Genomic DNA, 18,436 nt, shown 5'->3' with positions numbered 1-18,436 from the left:
AACCTGGATACGTCCATAAAAGCTTGAGCTTCACATGTTAAAATAAGATACAAAACTGAAACAAAAAACCAATGGCATCTAATGTTAGTTTTCAACAAGAAAACATCTTCATATTAATTAATGTCCATGTATGACAGAAGTAAGTCATTAGGACTGAAAAGTCTGGGGAGTTAGAACAGAAAGCACGAGTGCTAGAAAGAACCCCAACAATGCAAAGAACTGTTCTTAAAAAGGGAGGTAAGCTCTATAAAAGTCAGCATAGAAACAAAGATTAAAAGAAAATATATAAATGTCTACAAATGATCAAAAGTAGCTCAATACAACTAAAGGTTATTGCAGTTAACAAAAGTTTTGGGAAGAGAAAACCTTGGAGTTTATTATTCTTTGTATTAATTAATGTCCATGAATGACAGAAGTAGGTCATTACGACTGAAAAATCTCGCAAGTTACAACAGAAAGTACGAGTACTATAAGGAACCTCTGTTGACTTGGTAGTCAGCACCTCCTTCAAGATTCGTGACATGGCTTAACCGCCTCCCATGGATCTGGCTAAGTCTGGTGTTTGTAGCACACGTTGATGACTCGAGCTTCTAGCGCAACAGCAAACATACCTACAATTGGTATCAGAGCCTTAGGTCACGGGTTCAAATCCCGAGAGGTCTCCATTCCGTCAATGTGTAACCCTCAGTCGGTGCTAAGGGGGAGATGGTTGACTTGGTGGTCAGCACCTCCTTCGGGGTTCACGACATGGCTTAACCGCCTCCCATGGATCTGGGTAAATTTGGTGTTTGTAGCGGGCGTTGATAGCTCGAGCTTTTGGAACGGCAAACATACCTACAACCCCAACAATGGAAAAATCTATATTCTTAAAAAAAGAGGTAAACTCTATAAAATTCAGCATAGAAAAAAAGAAAAAATGAAATTATAGGAAGAGAAACCCTTAGAATCAAAATAATAAAAGTGCACAAGACAAAACAAAGCATTTTTCTGCTAACTAAGAGCCACAAAAGAATGTGCTAGGAAATCTCGTCAAATATCCCTATCTACGTCTAAAATGGAGTAATCTAAGCCATCATTGGAACTATGAAAGAAAATGCTTACCAAGGAGTATCGGCCGACCCTAAGAGGAATCAAAGCACTTCCTCTAGAAAATCCTCTAACATCCAAGGCTGGTGTAACTTCCATAGTAGCAAAAAAGATAATAATATGAGTCTACCATTGTGGGCTAGAGCACAAACAGTAAGTAGTAGATCCATGTCACTATAATGGGGCCAAGTCATGCCAATGGAATGAGCAAAGACATGATGCCGAGGAAGAGCAAGGAATGCTGAGGAAGAGCAGGGAATCTAGGTAACTTGATTAGCAATGGTGTGCTACAAGGAATGTCGCCTAATCGCTCTATCAACTCTGATATGTAATATACCAATATCCAAAGGCTGTTTTGTGTTGCATGTTGCCTAGGTGGGTTGGAAAATAAAGATCATCAACATAGGGGCCTAGAGCTTCTAGACTCCCCCTTGTAAGGATGTACATTGGAGGGTGATGACCTCACTAAGAAAAAGGGCTAGGAACCACTAGTCTAAGTATCAAAATGTAATATATAGTTTTTTTTTAACACAACCAGATTCGCCCGTTAGGTTAGAATAATCAAACTTGTGCAGAAAGGAAATGCTGAAAGTAACCCTTTCACTTTCTGATCACCGAGAGCCCAGTATGGGAGGGTGACAGCATACGGCGTCAAGGGGATCGTTAGCTCAAATAACTGCTAGAAATGAAATCTCAAATACAATACTAGGTAGCAAGCCAGCCCCTTCCGCTTATCTAGTGGATGTAAGAACTTCTACAACAGTATGGCGGTGCAACCAACCAATAAGAAGATTACAAACTGAGAGAACAACAATCACTAGACCGCTTATGCAGCGGCAGGATTACAAATGAAATAGCAATCAACTCCACTGCTTATTCAGCAGGACTGAAAATCAGATTGCAAATCAACTCTACCACTTATGCAGCGGGAGGACAGTATTACAATATTCAAAGTAGGCGGCAAAGCCAGCCTCTTCCACTTATGCAGTAGGATTAAGAGCAATAGTCCAATTAGATAGCTGCTAGTACTACTAAACAGCTTTACAATGCACAATATGGATTACAAATTAAGAAAAATCACTATCCAAAGATAGGCGGCAAGGCCAGCCTCTTCCACTTTGCAATGGGTCTAAGAAAGATCAATAGAAATTGATGTTAGTATTACTACCAGCATTACAATATGAATCATAGAAGATAAGAAGGAAGAACCAACAGCTGCAAACAATTACCAAGATCTTTCTCTCCACACCAATGAACCCACACACCCTAAAACCAACTCCACACAAGACAGACACTCTAAAATCATAAATCTCTAAATCTGATATACTCCCAGCACGCTGAAAACACACAGACCAGCAACACCATGTAAGAACCCACACCTGGTGGACTCTAACCAACCACAATTTTCTGCCTTTGTTTGATTTTTCAATGTTTTCAGTGTTTGGGTTTTGCTTGAGTTTTCAATGATGTTTCACCAAGGAATAAAGAAAGTGCAAATAACATATGCTGCAAACTAGAGTATGGAAATGAGAGCTACAGCCATAAGCATTTTATCGAACATTTGCCATGCAATTCCTATTATGAAATGTTGACTTTCAGCTAGGGACATTAAGACAAACAGTTATCTTGCAAACTGAAATAAATACTACAAATATATCATATGCAACTCCTTTTTATTGATGTCCCAATTACCACAGATATGAAAGGGCCAAGACTCTTGGCTGACAGCTGAATATGATATGAAACAAAATACCCAGGTCTGAGTACAATGGCAGCATACAACCAACTTCGAATGTCTATTAAATACTGAAATTGAATGCAAGAGAACCTGATCCAATGAAGCGCCTACGTTGTGAGTAATGTAGCAACTCAAATACCATGTAAATTGTGAAGCAACATGTGTGGCTGCTGCTGCTATACTACGGCCTCCAACAATTATAAATTCTGCCCAAATTCCAATGTCATGACAGCAGCAACTAATCTGGAAATGAGCAGCAATTAAAACCCTTGAAGAACCCTTGAGTAGACTCAACTAAGATGCAATATACTGTAGCGATTTTACTATTCACGTATCACTGTAGCGTTTCACTATTCACGAGTTACTGTTCATGCGAACTGTTCACGGCACTGTAGCAGTGGATGAAATAACTTGCAATCTGCTCTTAAAACCTTGAATAACTTGTTGATAATCTCTCCCAACAAGAATGATATAACTCCATGTGCCAAAGAAGGATGATTCACAACCAACTATAAATGTTCTTCAACAATAAACTTCAAACCCTTGTAGAAAAATTCACCAATTTGCACAAATGAAAGAACTGAAGTATTCTTTCCCACAACTGCAATAATTCAGGTGTTATTTCACACCTTCAAAATTAATATCAATAGGAAGTTTTCGTTTCCGATGATCAAAGAAGAAAATTGCGAAAGCCCTAGGCTCCACAATAAAAATCAATCAAAATACTATTCATCAACTGGATGCTGAGAATGAACTCTTGCCTTTCCTTTTATTCTTTCCTTAAGAGAGCTCAAACACCTTCCTGGCCAATGTGGGATAAAAGATTTATTCCCACATTAAATTATTCACTTAACGCACTTTATTATATTAAAGTGACTTTATTATTATAAAGTTACTTTAGAACTTTATAATAATATTAAAATATTAAATAAATCACTTAAGTCACTTAAACTTTAATATCTCTTGATGTACTTGTCTGATTGCTAAACCGTCTGAGCCAGGAGTCGACTCTCCCTGTTCTCCATGTGATTGGATGCCTGTCTAAAAATAGAAACCCTGAATAGTGACTTACTATAAATAGTAAGTATGTGGAACTGAGTCTAGAAATAGCTGCAAAAGCCCAATCAAGGTTGACACTGCCAATAAGCTCTGCTCAGGTGTCTTTCTATTAATAGGAACCCTGACTCTCCCAAAATAGTAACTTACTATAAATAGTAAGTGTGCCAATCTGAGTCAAAAAACCTGTGCAAAGGCCAAAACCTGAATTCAGCTGAAGAGTAATGTTTCTAATCACCAAGTAACTGCCACACGAGGCCCTCTATCAATAATTATTAGCCTACGAGGGTCAAATGATAGGCTAATTCTTACAAACTCTGATGCTCGCAAAATGGGGACATTACACACCAAATCCCACTAAAACACTCACAACTCGCTCAAATCTTAACCAAATGACATGAAACTGAAAGCATAAGATCAATAGGAGGTAGGCATCAATCCTAAGAAAACAAAACATGGCAAACTGACCCCGATAATTTATGCACGCATCTGTAATGTCCCCTTCTCGTTGATGACCTTTAAGTGGTCCATTGGCCTATTCCTGAGACCCGTAGGCTAGGTGGAATGAAGAATGAGGGTTCAGCATTGATGAGGCGAGAAATTACTATTTTTAGTAAGTCAAGGAATGGCTATTTTGGTGATACTGTCCTACTGAGCTCTCCATGCTCAGTCACTCGGCGCGAAGATCATGCTTTTCGGAGCATTAGTTCATGACTTATTATTTTTAGTAAGTGGCAGTATGGAATAATTGTATTTCTGGCAGTGGACAGGGTCCTGATCCCGCAGCAGTTCAATGGTCTTCTTGGCTCAGTTTCATCCTGGTTTTGACAGTAATCAGTACGGGAGTCATATGTGACACAATTAAATATTATTTCCTTATCCTAAGGTTTAATATTTAATTAATTTAATCAATTACTACTGATTTATTGAATTTGGGATTAATGCCTAATATCTCCTAAGTGCTAGGCGAAATTTATGTCTAAGAAGGTGGCATCAAAATTATTAAGGGAGATATTATTTTATTTTTCATCTCTAATGTTTGCCAAGTGAAATATTGTGGTCCTTGCTTTTTGGCATGAGGATTGACTTGTGGGATGGTGCCACTCTTGGGGTCCACATGAGATGGAATGAAATGCAAATGGAGAAACTTGAGTTTGAAGCAATTTGCACTTGGATTTGGTGGTGTGAAGTTATAAATAAGAGCCTTGGGCTCCCATTCTGGTTATCTTGAAAATTTGCAATGTTATGCTGCCGGTTTGGCGACAGAACTTTTGAGGCTTTGGAGTGCGTCTCCCTAGTGCCTCCCGGTTTCATACTTGAAACATAGTACCTAGTTGTGTGCTGTAATCTACTATATTCCTAGAGCATGTCTTAGTCATTTTCGTTGTTGGAACAATTTTGGGAACTTGTTGGTTTGCCTGTGGCTGAAGTGCATTTTCGATCACACCTCTCTACTGAAGCAACTGACCATTATGGGTAGTGGCTCTTTCATCCTTCCCGGTACTGGCAATATACATTGTAAGTTTGTGGCATTTTTAGTTAGGCTTTGAATTTTCTAGACAAAATCAAAAATCCTAAGCTAGGCGTGGGTTTCTGAATGGCATTGGGATGCATGCAAAATTAATAAGGGAGTGATAGTATCATGTCTTTGGTTGGTTGTCATTGCAGTTAATCTAGTGTGGGTTTGGGACTGATTTTGGGTAATTTGGATGTGTATTGAGAGAGTTGTGAGCTTTTTAGAGTTTTCTTAGGTTGCTAGTTTTGCAAATCCAGCCTGCAGATTTGATATTAGCAAAAATTCATATTCTTATTGGGATAATCAACATTACTCTCTTCTCATATCTTCTATTTTCTGTAAGGTTAAGTAGTAGTACTACTAACCAGTTTTGTTTTGTAATTCTCATCCCGCTAAAAAGTGGAAGAGGCTGGCTTGCCGCCTATAATCAAGCAAATTGTAATTTCAGTCCTCCCACTGCATAAGTGGTCGAGTGATATCTAAGTGTAATGGTCCTCCCGTTGCATAAGCGGTCGAGTTGAGATTGTTATGTAATTGCAGTCCTCCCACTAAAATATTGCGGTCGAGTGATTCGTATTTTTGTGTATCTCACTTGGCCGGTTCACCGCCAAGTTTTCTTGCTTTCCCGCTGGATAAGCGGAAGGGGCTGGCTTGTTACCCAAGCATTGCATTGTTTTCAGTTAATTAAGCTAATGATCCCCTCAACACCGTATGCTCTCACCTTCCCACATTGGGCACTTGGTGATCAGAAAGTGGAAGGGTTACTTTCCCAGCATGTTTCAGTTTATGATTTCTAACCTTAACGGGTTATCTTCTTGTTGATGACTATTGTTGGCCTTAAAATTCAAAAAAAAAAAACTGGGATATTATAGTGGTATCAGAGCTGGTTTTCCTGCCAGCCTGTGAGTTTCAATGGGTTAAGTCGTCTCCATGAGTGACAGAGACGTTAGATACTACAATAGAGAACAGAAGAGACAGCAATTTCAGATTCCGATAGTGCCGGAAGAGGACACATTTTTAGAAGTATTGAGGAACAGAGGGAAGGATTTAGATTCTTCAGATTTCGTGGATTCAATGGCAAATAAGACTACAGAACCGAATGAGGCATTTGATAAGAAGGTTGAGAGACAATTCAATGCCATGATGGACATGATGTCTCTACTGCTGGCCAAGCTTAACCAGAACGTTGTTGGGACCCCTAACCAACCCAACAATGGACCGGAAGCCAGCACTTCCAATGCTCTTGTAAGGAATGGAAACGGGAGTAACAACTAGAGTAACAATGGAGGTTCAACCCCAAGACCTTTACAACCTGTATTTTTGCCAAGAGAAGTACAGCAAGCTGAAACAGAAATGCCCACAACTGATGAAATAAGAAACAACTACATGGAGTATGCTTCTCTTCCTGGTGAGATCCGAGATATCCTAACTCTGGATCAATTTATGAATCAGAAAATGAAGAGAGGAAGGAGGAATGAATATAAGTCTGCTGCCCGAAGAGATTATTAGCAAGCTCTTGGAAGAGTGACCTTAGCACACTTTGATGGAAGCGCTAAGAGCACAGCTAGAGCATGGGTACAGAAGTTGGACAATTACTTGTCCTTGAGGCCTATGTTGGAGGAGGATGCCATCAAGTTTTCTACCTTGCACTTGGATGGAGTGGCCCACGAATGGTGGTACCATGGGTTGGTCACCCTTGGTCATAACTTAATCATCACCTATGCTAATTTCACCAACAAGCTAATTGAGAGATTCGACACCAGGGATCTATTGACGTGTCTAAAATCGCTGAACTTGCAACTTCATCCGGCCAACGCAGAATAGAATGTACTCGCTGAGTATCCTTTCCTCTCTTGAGATAAGGAAATCCCTAATGTTGTTTTTTGTTTGATCAAAGGGGACGACCTCAAGGTTTTGATTGTCAGGTCTTGACTGCGAGATTACTCAATGGTCGATGTGATTTGCTGGGAGCACAATGGGGACTTACGGTAGGATAGGTAATTGCTAGATGAGTTCCCCAAAACTTTAATGGTCTTACTTATCAAATGGTTTAAGTTGAGTTGATACTGTTTTCAATAGAACTGCGGATTCTCTTTGTAAAAAAGGGGGAAAAAGGTAAGGATAGGGAGAGAGAGATACATAAAATATAAATTTTAACTAAGATAGCAGATTTAGTAAATAGACGGACACCTCCAAATAACTAAATTAAGCATTACCAGCGATTTAAGCACAATACTTGCATCAATCTAGTGCGATCTTCAAAGGAAAATTGGATTTTCATGTTATCAAATACAACATCAGAATTTTGACATTCATTCAGTGAGTATTCAACAACCGAAATAAGCATGTGAAAGGTTCAGGTTAACCATGCAGAAGGAAAGACAATCAGTCATCCCCTAATGGTATGAACAACGAGGATTCTATCAGATGTTTACTTAAAAAATGCTATGTAAACGAAAGAAGCATAACTGAAAAATTCTAAATTAATGAAGAAGGAGACCATGCACTCACAAGGAAACTTGAAACAGTCTTAATTTTGCATTAAATCCTGTAAATTTTGCCAGAGCTTCAGCAACAATCCAAGAACTTCTTACAAAATGAGGGAAAACAAGTCCCTTAAATAGGCTTCAAAAATGGATGAATGGCCAAGATTTAATTTAAATAAGTGGCCCAGATTCATCCATAAAACATGGCTGCCCATATCCATAAATGGGAGGCAAATATCAACAACCACCCCAAAGGGAGTAATAACTACCCCAAAAGGTAATTACAACTTATCCAAAAATAATCCAAAAAGGTGCATATACATAAAGTTTTACATTTAGTTGACTAGGAAGTCAAACATGACCCTTTGGCCAAAAAGTGCACTTAGGAAAAAGCACTTTCTAGGAAAGCACTTTCTCTTTTCCATTTGTAGATTCCTTTTCCAAGAACTCATCTTCACTATGCAAATATTCCTGCCAAAGATCACGACCTGCCGCACGCTCCTCACGAACATACTCCTGGAACCTGATGCATAATTGGAATAGCAGACTGAATGGAGGCATAGGAGGATGACGAATTTTATATTGCATGCCCTCGAGATATTGGTCTACATGCTTCAAACCATCCTTCCAGCTGGAACGATTACGCTCGAAGCACAACATGTCTGACTGGAATTGACCAGCAAAACTTAGGTCCTTAACGGAATAGGTGATCCTATCCATCTCTAGTCTTTCTTCCCAGTCTGGTCGTATCACTTTATCAGACAGGGCATTTTGTCATTCCGAGACCATTGATCGGAGGATCATTTTGTCGAGTTCTTGCATGGTGTTCAAAATTGTCTCGCACGCATCGTGTTCTTTATTAATGATTTCTCGTGTCATTCTTCATGGTGATAGTCCAGTACCATTCCTTAAGAGTGCTGATGTTATAAGGATCTAGGATGGTGGGTAATGTAGGAATCTGTGCATGGGTCCAGAAGAGAGCTCTCATGAGGGGAAGAGTAGTGGCAGCCACTTCGTGCATTCTAAGGGATTCCCTCTTTACCTCTAATAGCCGGACCAGGGTGGTCTCTCGATGGTGAGCCATCTCTTTTACTTCTTTGAGGATTCATTCTCCCCTCCCTTTGATGCCTTGTATCCATTCCTTGACGGCCCTTGCAATGTCCCGTACTCCTTCAAATTCAGTTGTGGTCCTCTGTGCCAATGCTGTCAGGGGAATGTGGGATTCGGAAGCATTGTGTAATGGTCTCAGGAGTTGATCGATGTATCCTTCGGCCTGCTCAACACGAGCTCGATACATGTCCTTTTCAGCTGTTATCTCTTCAAGTTGCCTGAGCATGTTCTGTACTGAATCCTTGAATTCCTCTTTTTCCTGTTCCTTAGTGGCTCGTCCGATGGGGATAGTCGTGATGCTATAATCTGCCAGTGTAATCTGATCTGCTAGCTTGACTACAGGCGGGGTGGCAATGTGAAGAGTGTGGTTCCTTTGCTCATCTTTGGTCATCCTGGAATATGCCTTGGGCTTTTTCTTCCCCTTGGCTTTAGCTCGATCTATACGTGAGAAGATGTCCTCCAAATCGATAGGGGGTTTGGTGGCGGCCTTGCGCTGGGCTCTGGCAATTAACCATTCGTGAGGTACAGTTTGGGCTGATGCAATGATTAAATTTTCACTCTGTACTTTGATGTTTTCAACCGTCTCACCACAAATTTGCAGCTGTTCCGTTACCGAAGGAGTGGAGGAGGTGTCAAGCTCATTGCTTGCAGCAGAGTTTTCTCCTACTTCGCTGAACAATTGTCTGATGCCTTCGTGTGATGGTAGCTCTTCAATCTTTTCAAGCTCGCGGGTCTCCTCTGTCTTTTGCTCTCCTTCAACGGTAGAGTCATCTTTGGTAGTGTTATGGAGCGGCAGTTCATGGCGACTCTGTTGGGTGGGTTCATGCACTTCGATCCCCTGAATGGATGGAATCTCTCCTTCCTCAATTTGGTTACCTGACTCGGCTGATTCAATAGCTCTTAGCTCAGCGTCTAGCATGTCGGGTGCGGGAGGATCGTCAGCTCCAAATGCATCGATGTCACTCTGAGAAGGAGCAGGTATATAATCCAATTCTACTACATCGTCGGACGAACTGGGGTCCTTTGACGATGAAGTGACCTCTGGCCTCCTAATGGGAATCTTTTCCCTTCTTGTTCTCTTGGACGTCCGAGTCCCTCTGCAAGCCTTAGCCTTCTTTCTCTTCTCAGGTTTCTCAATTTCTTCTCTCAGTGCACTAGAAGTTTCCTCATCTTCGGAAGACTGAGAATCGAGGCTACCCATTAGGTGGTAGGTGAACTGGACTCCTTCATGAATTAGTCGCTCAATCTGCTGATGCAACCATTGGTATGTATATCTTGCTAGGGCTGCCATAACTGCCTCAAAATCAGTGATCGGGTGCCATAACTGCCTCAAAATCAGTGATCGGGTCCTATGACCAATCAACGCCCGGCAAAAGATGCCTTACCACCTCAAATTCCCGGACCTACAGACAATTCTCTGAATCTGCGAGTTGATATGGGACCCGACGGTATTCAAAGAGTCGCATCTGCTGCACACTCAGCCTAGAATATTCACGCCTTCGGACCTCATAGTCATCAGAGCAATTTTTCCAATAATCTTCAATTGATTCCTTTGCTCTATACCGCCTGCCATAGGCTCTCTTTGCCAGATTATCATGATCAAAGCATTTCCTCAAAAAATGCTCTTGTAGGCCATAGGAAGCCAGCTCTGCGAAGGATTCCTCTGCTAGGGTGGGGGTCTTCAGATGGACATCCTGGTTGCCTATAATCATGGGGAACGCGAATCCAGCCTGCTTGTTGTCTCTGAGTAAGATGTCGGCCGGACGTGACTGCCTTGTGACCTCCATAAGAACTATCTTGTCGGTTGGGTACCGTGGAAATCGGAGAGGGGCACCATCAAAGCCCGCTATTCGGATATAGGAGAACCTTGGGAACTAGATGAATCAGGCTCCGTATATCTGCACTAGAATAGTAGCTTGCTCCGAGAGCCTTATGTGTAATCCTCCCTGCATTCGCCTGACCAGGCGCATTGTGAAGGCGTCATTGACACGCTCATACTGGCCAACTGCATAAGTCGGGCTGTTCTTTTCTCTGAGCTATATCTTGATAGTGAAGCTGTGGGTAACAATCATATACCTTCACCTGACCAGGCCCATTCCCGATTTCTCCTTTCATTATTAAACCTGGCAGTGGTTGGTTCTTGGCGAACATGTAGACCAAATAAGAGGTCATAGTGAAGTACTTTTTGCCCTTGAGTTCAATTAGCTGAGTGTGGATGTTGTCGCTTATAATCTGGGCCCAGTCAAACTTAGACTTCCCAGTGAAGACTTGCTCTGTGAAATAAAACATCCACTCTTCAAAGTAGTTGGATTTAGGAAGTCCCATAACCTTGTTGAGCAATGTGACCATGTCCCAATGCTCATTGTGAAAGTCACTTCTTGGGGTCTTTTTTCCAATCCTGACGCTTGGAGGTCTTCTCTCCTTGTACCACTCTTCGTTGATCAGGGTTCTGCATCTGGCCGGATTCATATCATACGGCCCCTATGATTCATCTATAGTCGTGGCTGTGGGATTGTTTGGGAAGGGAATGTCGAATGCGTCGCCAATGGCCTCAGGAGTGAAGTTGGTGAGGGTCATATTCTCGAGGAGCACCAATCTGGAACCTGGTTGATAATATCGGGCAGCCTCTACCACTAAGTCATAGTTCTGCACTCACTCATAGTCCATTACAGTCAAAGTATCATCAGATTAGAATGAGAGCATCAGATGTGGAGAAGACCGCTTTCAGATGCCACTTTGGGCATTTTGAGTTCCTAGTCATGCCCTTTGGCTTGACTAATGCACCAACTACATTTCAATCATGCATGAACAGAATCTTCTAAGAACAGCTAAGGAAGTTTGTTTTAATATTCTTTGATGACATACTCATATTCAGCAAATCTTGGAAAGAACATTTACAGCAGTTGGATGAAGTATTAAGCATATTAGAATCTGAATCCATGTTTGCCAAGGAGTCCTAATGTGAGTTTGGGATGGAAGAGTTGCTCTACCTTGGTCACATTATCAGTGCAGGTGGTGTGAAGGTGGATCCTGAAAAGATTAGAGCCATCATTTATTGGCCTAATCCCGAGAACATAACACATTTGAGGAGATTTTTGGGTTTGTGTGGGTTTTATCGGAGGTTTGTGAAGGGATATTCTCAATCGGCTGCCCCTCTCACAGATCTTACAAAGAAAGGAGCCTTTGAATGGTCCGAAAAGGCACAAACAGTGTTTGAGCAGTTTAAAGGCATCATGAGTTCCTGCCTTGTTTTAGCATTGCCTGATTTCACCAAGCCGTTTGAGCTACAGTGTGATGCATCTGGAGAAGGTGTTGGTGCAATCCTCATGCAAGATAAGCATCCTATAGTCTTTGAGAGCAGAAAATTGAGAGGTCCTGAAAGACTATATTCAATTTATGACAAGGAAATGCTTGCCATAATGCATGCCCTTGCGAAGTTCAGGCAGTATCTTGTGGGGAGTAAATTCATTGTTAAGACTAATCACAATAGTCTTAAACACTTCATGCATCAGAAAGATTTGAATGAGAGACAGCAGAAGTGGGTGAGTAAGTTGCAAGCTTACGATTTTGATATTGAGTATGTTAAGGGTAAAAACAATGTTGTGGCAGATGCCCTATCCAAAAGGCCCCATTTAAGCTCAATATGCGAGCTTACTGCTGATTGGAGAGAGTTGTTGCTTGCTGATTATGCCAAAAATCAGTTTGCAACCAGCCTTATAGAAGGTACTTTTCATGATGAAAGGTACAAATTGGTTGAGGGATTGATACTGTACAAGGGAAGAATCTCCATAGTGGCTGAATCTAAGTTAAAAGAGAAGATTTTGAAGACTTTCCATGACACCCCCCTCGCTGGTCACCAAGGTTATTTCAAAACATATAGGCAAATCCAGGAGAGATTTTCTTGGAAGGGACTTAAAAATGATGTTTTGAAGTACATTAAGGAGTGTCATACATGTCAGAGGAACAAAGATGAGCACACTCTACCAGCTGGTTTGTTACAACCTTTGCCTATTCCCAGTAAAAAATGGGAAAGTATTTCCATGGATTTCATCACGTGGTTGCCTCGGGCTCAAGGGAAGGATAGTATCTATGTAGTGGTGGACAGAATTACAAAGTTTGCTCATTTCTTTGCCATCACCAATTCTTTTACAGCAGCTCAAGTTGTTGAAGTGTTCTTCTAGGAGGTGTTCAGATTACATGGGTTACCGAAGAACATTGTGAGTGATAGGGACAGCAAGTTCCTAAGTGCTTTCTGGCAGGAGATTTTCAGATTGTGTGGTACTGTGCTCACTCCAAGCACCAGTTATCACCCCCAAACTGATGGGCAGACCGAGATAGTGAATAAGTGGTTGGAGGGTTATCTTAGAAACTATGTCTCGGAGCAGCAAAATACATGGGTGAGATGGCTTCACCTAGGAGAGTATTGTTACAATTCCTCCTATCACATGTCCATCCGGATGTCACCATTCATGGCACTATATGGTTATGAAGCTCCTAGCTTCGCGGACTTGGTATTTGGTGATAGCAGAACCCCTCAGGCAAAGGATATGATGCAACAAAGCCAAGATATTCAGAGGATTCTGAGGGACAATCTCCAGCATGCACAGAATCAGCAGAAGTTGTATGCTGATCAACAGCAAATTGAGCGCACCTTTGAGGTGGGCCACATGGTTTATTTGAGGCTCCAGCCCTACAAACAGTCTACTCTCAAGAAAAGTGGGGTTGAGTAATTGAAGCCACGATTCTATGGGCCTTTCAAAGTCGGCAGGAGGATTGGAGAAGTGGCGTATGAGTTGGAATTACCAGCAAGCAGCAGGATCCATAATGTATTTCATGTGTCTCGCCTTAAGAAGGCTCTGGGACATAATGTTGTTGCTTCAGCTGAGTTAACTCTGCTTGAAGAGGAGGGAGAGTTGGTTTTGGTTCCTGAAGCTATCTTTGAAGAGAAGAGTGATCAGGGAATACTTGATCAAATGGAAAAATCTACCAGCAGAGGATGCTAAGTGGGAAAATGAGGAGATTTTACTGCATCCAGCCTTACAGTTGCTTGAGGACAAGCAATTTTGGGGAGGGCGGACTGTAATGTCCCCTTCTCGTTGATGACCTTCCAATGGTTCATTGGCCTATTCCTGAGACCCGTAGGAAAGGTGGAATGAAGAATGAAGGTCCAGCATTGATGAGGCGAGAACTTACTATCATTACTAAGTCAAGGAATGGCTATTTTGGTGATACTGTCCTACTGAGCTCTCCATGCTCAGTCACTCGACGCGAAGATCATGCTTTTCGGAGCATAACTTCATGACTTACTATTTTTAGTAAGCAGCAGTATGGCATAATTCTATTTCTGGCAATGGACAGGGTCCTGATCCCGCAACAGTTCAGTGGTCTTCATGGCTCAGTTTCATCCTGGTTTTGACAGTAATCAGTACAGGAGTCATATGTGACACAATTAAATATTATTTCCTTATCCTAAGGTTTAATATTTAATTAATTTAATCAATTACTACTGATTTATTGAATTTGGGATTAATGCCTAATATCTTCTAAGTGCTAGGCAAAATTTATGTCTGAAAAGGTGGCGTCAAAATTATTAATGGAGATATTATTTTATTTTTCATCTCTAATGTTTGCCAAGTGAAATATCGTGGTCCTTGCTTTTTGGCATGAGGATTGACTTGTGGGATGGCGCCACTCTTTGGGTCCACGTGAGATGGAATGAAATGCAAATGGAGAAAGTTGAGTTTGAAGCAATTTGCATTTGGATTTGGTGGTGTGAAGTTATAAATAAGAGCCTTGGGCTCCCATTCGGGTTATCTTGAAAATTTGCAATGTTATGCTACCGGTTTGGCGACAGAATTTTTGAGGCTTCAGAGTGCGTCTCCCTACTGCTTCCCGGTTTCATACTTGAAACATAGTACCTAGCTGCGTGGTGTAATCTACTATATTCTAAGAGCATGTCTTAGTCATTTTCGGTGTTGGAACAATTTTGGGAACTTGCTGGTTTGCCTGTGGCTGAAGTGCATTTTCGATCACACCTCTCTGCTGAAGTGACTGACCGTTATGGGTACTAGCTCTTTCATCCTTCCTGGTACTGGCGATATACACTGTAAGTTTGTGGCATCTTTAGTTAAGCTTAGAATTTTCTAGACAAAATCGAAAATCCTAAGCTAGGCGTGGGTTTCTGAATGGCATTGGCATGCATGCAAAATTAATAAGGGAGTGATTGTATCATGTCTTCAGTTGGTTGTCATTGCAGTTAGTCTAGTGTCGGTTTGGGACTGATTTTGGGTGATTTGGATGTGTATTGAGAGAGTTATGAGCTTTTTAGAGTTTTCCTAGGCTGTTGGTTTTGCAAATCTAGCCTGTAGATTTGATATTAGCAGAAATTCATGTTCTTATTGGGATAATCAGCATTACTCTCTTCTCATATCTTCTATTCTCTGTAAGGTTAAGTAGTAGTACTACTAACCAGTTATGTTTTGTAATTCTCATCCCGCTGAAAAGTGGAAGAGCCTAGCTTGTCGCCTATTACCAAACAAATTGTAATTTCAGTCCTCCCATTGCATAAGTGGTCGAGTGATATCTAAGTGTAATGGTCCTCCCGCTGCATAAGCAGTCGACTTGAGATTGTTATCTAATTGCGGTCCTCCCACTGAAATATTGCGGTCGAGTGATTCATATTTTTGTGCATCTCACTTGGCTGGTTCACCGCCAAGTTTTCTTGCTTTCCTGTTGGATAAGCGGAAGGGGCTGGCTTGCCGCCCAAGCATTGCATTGTTTTTAGTTAATTAAGCTAATGATCCCCTCAACACTGTATGCTCTCACCTTCCGACATTGGGCACTTGGTGATCAAAAAGTGGAAGGGTTACTTTCCCAACATGTTTCAGTTTATGATTTCTAACCTTAACGGGTTATCTTCTTGTTGATGACTATTGTTGGCCTTAAAATTCAAAAAAAAAAAATAACTGGGATATTACAGCATCCCAAAGCACTCAGCCACATGGTACGGCCAACTAGGGTACGATTTTACAAAAATAAAATCCAAAACACCATTTTAGACTCTACAAACTCACAAAATGAATCGCCCAAACTAAAAAGAGAGATAGAAGAAATACCCAGAACGAGGAGAATGACACACTGAGACCTACAACCAATAATCTACTTCAGCACACTCCACGGCCAGCAACAGGAACACTCTCAAACCACACAAATCTTCACCAACATTGAGCCCAATTTGCTCCTCTGGATGAGAAACAGTCATACATTCAACTAGGCGCTATCTTTCAAGTACGAAACTGAGGCACTAAGAGGTATGCATCCCTCGAAGTAAGAGTCTGATGGCATTTCAACAGCACTTCGTTATCATAACAAGATTGGATACCCAAAAAAAGAGCCTAGCAATCTTTTTTATAGCTTTTGAAGCTCCAAATCCAAATTCAAATTCACTCCCAAATGGACGCCAAATCCAAATCCACATTCAATTCTCTCAAATTTGTAATTTGCATTTCATTTCTTTTTCTCCAAGTCGACCTTCTCATAGAAGCAAATATACTTTATAAAAATGACAATAAAATCATAATGTGGCTTCCAAGGTAGATAAGTGAAATATATTATAAAATTAACTTATTTCTCCATAAGCCATCCATCTTGCCTTATTAATATTTCACTTTATAAAGTATTTTTCCTCAACAATAAATCGCCCAAGGAATAATAATATTTCATTTGGCAACAAATACATTATTCCCTCAAGTGGATGCCAACTTTAGCCAATGCTAAAATAACACTAAGTATAAACCTTTTTAATGAGAATTTCCTCCAAAGGCGTCCAACCATAAGTTATAAAATTGAACTGCATTTTGGCACCCCATTATGAAGGTAAAATATTTCGCCAAATAGACTTAGGATAAAAATATTATTTCTCCTCTCCAAGTCGTCCAAGTCTTTAAAAAAAAAAATATAAGGCTTAACCATTAAAATATACCTTCAATTACTGACAACTGCTAATGTTGAGCTGAGGCCAAAGTACTAAACTGCATTGCTAAAAATAGCCATTTGAGCTGGACCACAGGAACTTGGCAAAAATAGAATGGAATCTCTGGATCATCATGCCAAGTTGGACTGCCATAAATAGCCTGTGTTGCACTTGTTCAACCCAAAACCCTAAAAATAGTAAGTGTCTCCAAACTCTATTAGGGCACAAACCGGGAACCAACTGTCACTCACTAAAAATAGCATACTCCTAAAAATAGTAAGTGTGCCCAAATGCAATTTAACTACATATTGAGCAGCCGTGACAACTTACCAAAAATAGTAAGTCCGAAAAACTTCAAATTTGTTTGCATGTCACACCATCGCGAAGCTCTCAGAAAACCCAAAGAAATAAGTTGCCTTCGCCTCCACTTACTGAAAATAGTAAGTTTGCCAAACTTTGCTGCTTGCTATGCATGTACCATCATTGCGAAGCTTTCTGAAAACCCAGAAGGAATCCAGAATCAAAACTGTAAAACTCCAGCATGAAAGCCACCAGAATTGCCAAAACATCCTCCTAGAAAATAGGAAGCCCTAATTCTGCCTTTGACTGACCAACGGGTCTCGGAATTGGCCAACAGTCCTCAAAACAAACTAGATCGGAAAAGGGGACATTATAGTCCGCTCTTCCCAAAATTGTTTGTCCTCAACAATGCCACCACAACTCCAGAAAATTTTAAACTGATCCACACCAAAGCAAGTATGATCCCAAGGTCCAATGTCCATCTCAGGAAGAACCCACCATGTCGATGTTGCGCCACTCTAATCACATCAATGAAAACATCATGCCAAAACTGCACTAACCTCCCTTGTAACTCCAAAATGTTATGAACCATGATACTCAAATTGAAAAATCTTGAAGGACTGGAATCAATATCATGCAGCATCTCATGCCCATAAAGCTCTAAGTAATCTATATCGACAATGCCACTGTCTATCAAAAGCCTGGGCAATAGGAAATAAGGTCTACTCAACTCACAATCAATCTCCACAATATATCTCCCCAAGGTGTCAAGCAGAGCCATGACTGTAAATGTGACTTCTCCAAATCTCCCTGCAAAGAGGAAAACCATCCTTTGCAAGAGCTCAACAAACTCATTTTCATAACTCCACATGAATCTACTAGGCCTCAATTGAATTATTTTGATACAACCATGGAGACTTCTGAAATCTCTTATAGTTCCCACTCCAAGCACCTCAGAATGATGCAGATGAACCATAGAAAGCAAAGGTTCGTTGTCCCAATCATAAGTAGAAGAGAGGGCATAAGAATAACCACTAGTTAGAGATTGAACACTTCCCATACACAGATACTGATTGCCCCAACTCGCCATACCTCTCATTTGAGACCATAAACACGTCTTGCCAAGAGACTATGAAGTCTAAAAAAGAGTACACCGGCAGCCCGCCAAGTCT

General features: G+C 41.0%; 1 protein-coding gene across 2 annotated transcripts in view; it reads right to left on the bottom strand.

The window, feature by feature from the left end:
• The window catches only part of LOC131069413 (protein ORANGE, chloroplastic), a 123,582-nt gene that overhangs the window by 41,973 nt on the left and 63,173 nt on the right, over window positions 1-18,436 (bottom strand). The window lies entirely within an intron of this gene.

Source organism: Cryptomeria japonica, chromosome 10, assembly GCF_030272615.1.
Source record: "Cryptomeria japonica chromosome 10, Sugi_1.0, whole genome shotgun sequence".
NCBI lineage: Eukaryota > Viridiplantae > Streptophyta > Pinopsida > Cupressales > Cupressaceae > Cryptomeria > Cryptomeria japonica.
The sequence above is the reverse complement of the archived record's forward strand: the minus strand, read 5'-3'. Positions and strand labels throughout refer to the sequence as shown.